This window comes from Grampus griseus (assembly GCF_964374135.1).
Source record: "Grampus griseus genome assembly, chromosome: 11".
Taxonomy (NCBI): domain Eukaryota; kingdom Metazoa; phylum Chordata; class Mammalia; order Artiodactyla; family Delphinidae; genus Grampus; species Grampus griseus.
The window spans coordinates 9,406,126-9,414,507 of NC_139005.1; the positions used below are offsets into that span (position 1 = coordinate 9,406,126).

Genomic DNA, 8,382 nt, shown 5'->3' on the forward strand with positions numbered 1-8,382 from the left:
AAAAAAAAAAAAAAAAAAAAAAAGTAACTATTTGTGAGAATTCAATTTACTCGGCAAACATTTGTCAAAAGTGAACTCTGCTAGGCACTATCCTAAGATATGAGTTATATTTTTTGGTCATTTATACAGTTAAACAATAAGCAGTATATGTCTCCACATGACTTTCCCTATTAATTTTAAGCAGAAGAATGGAGATATTTAATATTAATTACCTTGCCATATACCATTACAATTTATATTTATATTTTTCTGTAAACTGAAGTTTAGCCCACCCATCACCCAGACATTAAAACGAATTTGATTTCTACTGTCCTTCCCACATATGTTTGAAGAGTACACGTCACATTAGCTTTGATCACACACATCACAGACCCCTAGCATTCATCACTACGATTAGTTCTTTTCTAAATGGAGTATCTAGTTTAGAAGGAAATCAAGGAAATGTTAAAGAATCTCCCACTTCCTATGAAAACTGTTTTATTTTCCATAAGCTTATTCCAAGCGTGTCAGAATGTACTGTAGATGAAAACAGGTTAGGTGCATACAGAAAAATTTTCAAGATGTGGTTCTATAGGCACATACACTTAATATAAATCCTTTTTGAAAATCCTTTACCGCAGTTCCACCTATAATTTTTTTTAAGTTTAAAACTACAGAAAGAATGGAGAATGAGAGAACACATTTCTTAAAACATCCTTGAGAAGTACTTCATAAATGTGTCCAAAAACATGAAAGAGTCACTAAGAAATTTTTAGCTGACACTACAAAGGACATCTTGTCAACAACAACAGTAAAACCTGGCAGTCAGACAGCTACAGAGTCCAGACTTCCCCATTTCAGAACTGACACTTTTGTATCAGGTCTACTACTTGTAGAAAAACAGTAAAAATTCTAAGTTTAAAATAATATTTCCGGTGAGACCACTAACTCCCCTATCAATCTGTAAGGAGAATGATTAACCACACAGAGCGCAACACAGCCCAAATTTACCATCGGATTCCTGCACCATGTGGATGAGGCCTGGAGGGGGTGTCACCCTTGACTCCATTTTCTGGTAACTGAGCTGAAGAGCTTACTTGTAGTTTCTGTACATCTTTTGTTTTGTGCGCTCTCATACAAGGTACCATCAAAACAAACTGTCCTTGGAGTTTAGCTTCACTTTATAGCACTACTGTGATTATCGTTCTTAATGGAGAATCTTACCTAAGTATATAGTCCAATATATACAATATATACAACTCTAAGTAAACTGTAAAGAATGACATTAACCTCACTGTAAAAACATGAGGTTCTTAGCAAATAACAGCAGAATTGCATACAAATTGTTAACAAGGAGTTAAAAACTCAAAGCGTGCATGCTTCAATCTACGTAGGTTTCTTTTTAAAAATTGGTTAAAGATGAAGTCAATTAATGTGTAGACGTCTACTCAAATTGGTTTGGACTGCAAATAAATAAAAAGTTAAATCATTAACATTATTCACCAGGATATCACAGGCAAAATAGGTTATTCACAGAATAAGTGGGGCTATAAAGAACACCGTAAAATTTCCTCTACTCTGTTCATTACTATCTTCACAAGACATCACTCTCTGACATCAGATTTTCCATGCAGCGTTTACTTGTTTACTGCCCTTCTGTCTTCTCCCACTAGAATGTAAATTCCATAAGGGCAGAAACCTTATCTTATTTTCCACTCTATTCCAGGTTCGGAGAACAGTGTCTAGCACACAGCAGAGGTTCCAAACAAATCCGCTGAATGAAGGGATGGATGGATGAATGGCCTCTCCCTTTCACCTCCCCTACTCCCTTTCCTCCATACTCATGTTAACCATCCTTTGAGGCCAGGGTCAAACTCTACTATCCCTCTGAGGACTAGGTTCCCAATTCTCCAGTCTCTTTCTCCTTCATACCATGAATTTGGCACTTCCCAGCTGTCTGGTAACTGTTTATCCTTGCATATGTATATAGCTCCTTTAAAATTCTCATAATCCTCATTCTGGGCAGGGACTCGTGCCCCTAACTTTTGGTATCCACCTCAGGACGTGTAAAGAGTACACCACCAATAAACGTTCTGTTTGACTCATTCATATCTGTAGTCAATCCAGAAATCAATTTAGTTAAGAGTTTCAACATTTTATAACATAGCCCAACCTTTCCAATAACTCAACTGAAATTGCAGGGGGTCCCCCTCTAGTTTTTAAATTTATCTTTGTCAATTTCAAGCTTTACATTCTCATATACACAACTATAGCTACTTATAATGCACTTTATCCATCCTCCTCCCCCAAGATTAATTTTTGTATGTAATAAAAAAATCTTGTGACTTTTTGATGATACCTACAATGAGGTATCTAACCCCAATCAAGATGGAGGTAAAGTTTCATCACTCTCTTCCTGTTGCTGAGGTATTGGAGGGTATTTTTTCTTTTTATGCCTTTTTCCTTTCATGTCAAGATGTATCCCATTTCCTTCTTCCCTGATCATAGCCCTGGCAAGCTTTTATTATTTCTTTGTACCTGTCCTTGGTAATCTGCCTCAGATCCTCCTTTTTGAGCCACTCCTGTTTCCTTCAGTCATTTATTTGATTACATTTCAAACTTCTCAGTTTGTGTATGAGACTGGCGTCTTCTTAAAGCCTGAGCCTGCTTCTTTAAATCTGGCCAAACTTTATGAACCCTATATCCTTTCACAAAGCCAACCAACGCTTGGTCATCTGGGCTAAATGAAATGTACAAAAATATCAGATTATCCACAACACAACATAATCAGAAAAAATGTGACATCTGGCTTTGGAATATATCATATGTGGCTTTGGGCAAGATTTACTTTCTTAATTATATTTTTGCTTAAGCCACCGTTAGAAACATTTTCTTTTATGATGGTGGATATCTGTCTTGGTTTTAAATTTTGACACAGTTAATTGTTTTTAAAAAGCCAATCAAACATCAACTGTGGTTTTTCCTATGAAGCCTTTTTAACTAGTTTTTTCAATCTGTTGAAAACTGTCATAAAATCTGGTTTCTGTTTCCCCTGATTTATTTCTTCCCTGTTCTTGGGCTTCTGATCCAAATCAGCTTACCCTATATTAATTTACTTCTTTAATTTAAAGTACCATTTGCTTGAGAACGCAAAGCATTATAAAAACATTACACATCTAGTGAAATTTTCAGCCCAAATAACACTGGATAGAAAACTCTGTTTTTTGTTTTTTTTGATACTCCAGGAAAAGTTGGGTTTCTAGGATATATTACACTGGTAATGCTAGCAAATTATATTTAGTGGGCTATTACGATTGGCTGAAAAATAGAAAAACATTAATTTTGAACAGCTATGTAAGTCAGCTTCATCAATATATAATCCCATAGGCCAAAAACTCTATAGAATTAAATTCCCGATACAGGCGTTTATAGAAAAGAGCATCAGAACAAACTCACACATCAACCCTGGCCCTTCTCCTGACCCCAGCCTAAACTGCACCAATCTCAGACTTGATCTCAGCCTCACTGCCGCAAATGAGTTTCTAATGTTTAAGAAAAAGGAAAAGAACTAGGTTAACAGGATCTTCTCTTTTGCCCCCTTTTCAGTTACTGCCATTAAGCTTTTGTTCAAAGAGATCCTTAATCCTTAATTTTACATGACCGTTTTCACTTTACAGCTATTCAATTATTTTACATTCAAATGCGCAGTTACAGCACTTGAACCTATTTTTTTTCATGTTATTCACCATACTACCAGCAGAATTAAGAATAAACTCATTTCTACTTTTTCCCCCCATGTAGAACTTTGATAAGTACAAATTATTTTTACCTAAAAGCCAACTTTTGGGCTGGTGCCTTTTAGGCGAAGTTTTTACATAAGATGTTAAATGTTAACCCCCCAAAAACCTTTTTAACAACAAGGTTTCACACAGTCACCAAACTCAGTTAAATTCCAGAACTTTACTTAAAAAACAAAAACAAAAAACTTTCACAGTGCCTAGTCACATTTTGACTAAAATCCCCATTCAAAGCCCCAAATTTTTAGTTTTTTAATTTACCTTCTCCAGGCTGCTGCCTTCACCAAACACAGAATTCCACAAGTCTCAATTAACTCCGGCCTCCCCAGCTGTTTATCCAATACACATGATTCTCAAGCAAAGGTGAATAATTCACAAATGACTAATTCAATTGGTAAGAATTCTTTTTTTCTTTTAAAAATTTACCTCGACTTCAAAAATCTCTTTTCAGAATAGCATAAATCCTTTAAGGAAACAGTTGTCACCTATGTGCACTCATAAGATGAGTGGCTTAAAGAGGCATTTTTCTGACAGTCTAAGTTCCCCAAATACTAGTCATAAGGTCTTTCATGGATGGTAAATTTCACACACACACACACACAGGCACACACACACCAGAAGGAAAGGAAAGAAACATACCTGGTCATTTTCTAAACAGGTTTGATAGGTTTGGTTCCCTCGTAAGAGCAGAGTATTTACTTACAATCTTTTAAAGCAGAAGTGGCAGCCAGAGCACTCGGTAAATAAAAACTTCACAGAGGTTTAAAAACCCTGCATCTTAACTCACTTCCCCCTGATTCAAGGGGACGGCACTGCAAACCCCAGGGCAAATGAGATTATGTAACAGGTTTTTCCTCTCTACTTTATTAATCACAGGCTGGTTGGAGGTGTGCTTTCTCCAAACGATTTGAGGCACCCAGGACTTGATTTAGGATCTCTGCAGCTGACGTCTGATACATTTCCTTAGGCTTTTGCAGGATCCATTCATTTTAAGATCTACTTGCATTTTCTCGAGTTAATTACCGGGCTGCTGCTGTTGTCGTTTTAAGGAAATAAACCCGGCAGCACCTGAAAACTTCAGTTTTGCACCAATATCTTCCTCCCCTGTGTTTCATTCCGTGAAACTACACATGATAAACACAGACCTTCGGTCGTCTCCCTGGGCTTTTTCCTTTCTCACGTTTTACGACTGGTGTAAATAAATAAGTCACTGGCGCACCGGGCCGGGCCCCCAACACCGGGCCTCAGGGGTCCCAGGAGGAAAAGCGAGTTGACTGAAGAAAGCAACCCCGTCACCACCCCGGTGGCCGCGCGGCTTACGCCAAAGGCGAGCTGGGGATAATGGGAACCGTCAGGCCGGGGCCCCACTTGGCAGGCGTGTTGTGTAACAGTCGCGCCTGGAAGTGAGCAGCTTCTCCCGCGAAGGGACCGCGTCGGCGGCGGCTCCTGGCGGCGGGACTCGGCCGTCCGGCCCGAGGCCCCCGCCCCCCGGCCCCCGCGCCGGCCCCCCCGCCGGGCCCCCCCTCCCCCGCTTCCCACGCGCGCGCCGCTCCGGCCCGCGGTCGCCCCCCCACCCCGCCCTGGACCCCGGGCCCGGCCGCTGGGAGGGCAGCGCCGGCGGGGCGCGCGGACGAGCGTCCACGCTACCGGCGCGGCGGGAGCCCGGCCCCGCGCCCTCCCACCCCGCAGTCCGCGCGGCCACTTACTTTCGGGGCCGCCGACCTCCCGGCTCCCTCGGGGGGGGGAACGAAAGTCGTCACGGCGTCTCCCCGCGGGGCCCCCTCGCCTCCCGGACCCGCGAGGCGCCGCGACGGAGCCGGGAGGGCGGCTGCGCTCCCGCTCGCGTCCGTCCCGTCGCGCTCTCCTCCTCCTCTTCTTTTCGCTATATTATCTTCTCCTGCTCGGAGGGGCGGGAGGCTCGGGACGCGCGGAGCCGTTTGCAACTTTTCTTCGCTCTTTCTCTCTAACCCCCCACCCCCGATCAGCCTTGAAAAAACACTGTCGAAAGGGGCGAGGAACCTGGGAGGTGGAGGTGGCGGCGGGGACGCGGAGGGGGTTGGGAGAGGTGATGGTGGTCGTTTGAAAACTGCTCAGAGCCCCCCAAACAGGGATACCCAGAAAGAGGGGGAAAGGCGGGGGGCTGGGGGGTGGGGGGTTGGGGGGAAAGAGAAAGAGTCGCTGGTCAGGAAACTTCAAGCGCGGATGAGGTCATTGGTTTAAAAATAAAGAGATGGCGTCACTTGAAACCAATCCCAGTGAATGAACTCAGCGGAGCCCCGGGGAAAGGAGGAGACAGGCGAGGGCAGGGCGGTGGGCGCCGGGCGGGGCCGTGCGCCCGCCGGAGCTCGGAGCGCGGCTCGGCGCCTGGTCGCGGCCTCTCGGGGAGGGGGTCGGGTCCCGTTCAGTTCCGGGGTCCGGCGGCTCCGGGACAGGTTCCGCGGGCGCCGTTGGGAGGAGCCGGGCGGCCCGGGGAGTCGGCCCCGCGGCCTCCTCCTTCTGCGCCCGCGCGCCCGCCTGCCGCCCCCGTGGCCCCTGATCTCCGACCCCCGGCCCTCGTGGCCGGGGCTCGGCCGCGCGCCTTCAGCGCTGCGCCCCAACAGGTATTTCAGGGTGTTCCCCCCCCCCCGCCCCTCGGCGCCCCAGCGAGGCGCAGAGCCTTTTCCGCCTCCTTGGGCTGTTTCCAGCTGCCTCCCCAGCGTGAAGAAACGCCAACAATGATTTGAGAGCATTACAATCGCTCTTTAAAAAGTGACGAATCTAAAACGCAGGGCGCTGCCGTCTCTTAAGAAAGAGAAGCTACAGGTACTTTAAGAAAAAAATCACACTCAGGTGGTCAAGCGCTCAGCTCCCTCTGTGTGTTTGTCGTTGAAAGCCCTCACCTGAATGCTCCTAGCATTCATTACTTTACTGTGCTTCTATTTACTTATTATTTCTATTTACATTTGTAAATTAATGAGCACGAGCAGGCTAAAATGCTCTTCACAGGTATGTTCTGTATCGGGCAGCACAGACCAGAGGTTCACCGCCTCTTGCGAAGTGCAAGAGCAAGACCCCGTTGATTTAACTTCACACACTTCGTGCATTTTTTATTTGGATTCATTAAAATAGCTTTGTTTTGAAACTACGTTACAAACTTTGGGAAACTAGAGACCCGAGGTGGTGACAAACCAGGACTTAGAATCACTGAACAGGACAATCGGAGCTTTATTCTAGTGTGCTTTGAGCATTTGAGCATGAAGCTGCTTCTACTGAGAAGTACTCACGTGGATATCACATAACAAAGATGTGATTAATGACGGAAAAGCACACTGCGAGCGGACTGCCCCATGAGCCAGAATTTGTGTGTAGGAATAGTAGCTCCTAAAATATTCCATTTACAATGTACTGGATTTGGGACATTGGTCCCTAAAGGCCAATCTTTGTTGGGGAATGTCCGTTTAGACACTGCCTGGGGCTTTCTGTTGTTCTGTTTTTGTTTTTGATTGGTAAAAGAGCTGAGAAGCAGGTTTGGGGTTCATCTAACGAAAGATGAAACATCTCCATTCTCCTTTTCTGCCTTTAAATCCTGCAGCTTAAGTGCATTCGTTATTATAATCATTTAAGGTTAGTATTAGGGTAAGCCTCTAGGAACTTCCGGCCCATCTTTTACAGGAGGAAAAGGAGCCCATCTGGAGAGGGGGAGAGCGCTGAGCACTCGAGGCAGTAAAAGAAGCCTGAAGGCCATGGATGCGGAGCCGACTTTCTGCCTCTGCCTTTGACCTCTTTAAGACTTCTGCAGAGGGGAAGCCATCTCTCCCGCGACGCCCTGCCCTCTGGTGGCCGGGGATTGTTACTGCAGCTCCAATGGGATTACTACCTATGCTCTTAAAGAAAACCTCTAAAAATCGACTGCGCATATAGACCTGCTGTTTCTAGAACGGTTTCAAAGGGGTTGTTGGAGAGGATCTGCATCTCCAGTCTGACTAGCTGGAGGAGTTGGGATTTGTGGGAAGGAAGGAAAAGAGAGAGAATCCTTGTCCTGGAGGTGGAGAGCATGGATCTTGAAGACTTCTTTAGATGCTGCAGCTCCGGGCGCCTTATTCTGACACGTCTTGAAACCTCTCTCGACTTTCTTCATTTAAACAACAATTAAATTGGAGCGCCTTCCATGTATGTGGTGCTATGATAGCTATTATGGGAGTCTCCCAGTGCACATCATCTAACTAGGGAACGAGACATGGATTAAAACTAATGAAAAACTAAATTAATGATTGAGTGGCATACGATATTGGTTAAAAGAGTCCAGTGGAGAAAAGGAGCGATGTCAGCTGGGGTTTGATAGTTAAGATCTAGTTTGGGGTAAGAGGGTTCAGCTGAGGGACGATTCTAGAGGGGAAATGGCAGGAGTGAAGACATGGAGATGGAATGCATAAGGGGTATTCAGGTAAGGGATGAGTAGACCCTTCCAACAGTAGTAGAGATTGGGGTGTAGCAATCAAGAATTAGGCTGAATTTGAGACTTAGAGGCACACTGCAGAGGTACATGAATGGTAGGATACATAGTTTGTTAGTAGTCCAGCAAATAAATACTGAACAAGTTTCCTTCACTAAAGGGTACATTCCTCCT

At 44.7% G+C, this 8,382-nt stretch overlaps 1 protein-coding gene across 2 annotated transcripts in view; it reads right to left on the reverse strand.

The window, feature by feature from the left end:
- Positions 1–5,880, reverse strand: part of DUSP16 (dual specificity phosphatase 16) — an 84,954-nt gene extending 79,074 nt beyond the window's left edge. Inside the window, exon 1 of one of the 2 annotated variants that reach the window (XM_082665535.1) lies at positions 5,483–5,880. The gene's annotated coding sequence lies outside the window, so the exon portion shown is untranslated. Of the gene's footprint in view, positions 1–4,415; positions 4,528–5,482 lie in introns of those variants that run through there. The other variant, XM_082665536.1, reaches the window with a different exon arrangement.
- Between the last annotated feature and the right edge of the window lie 2,502 nt (positions 5,881–8,382).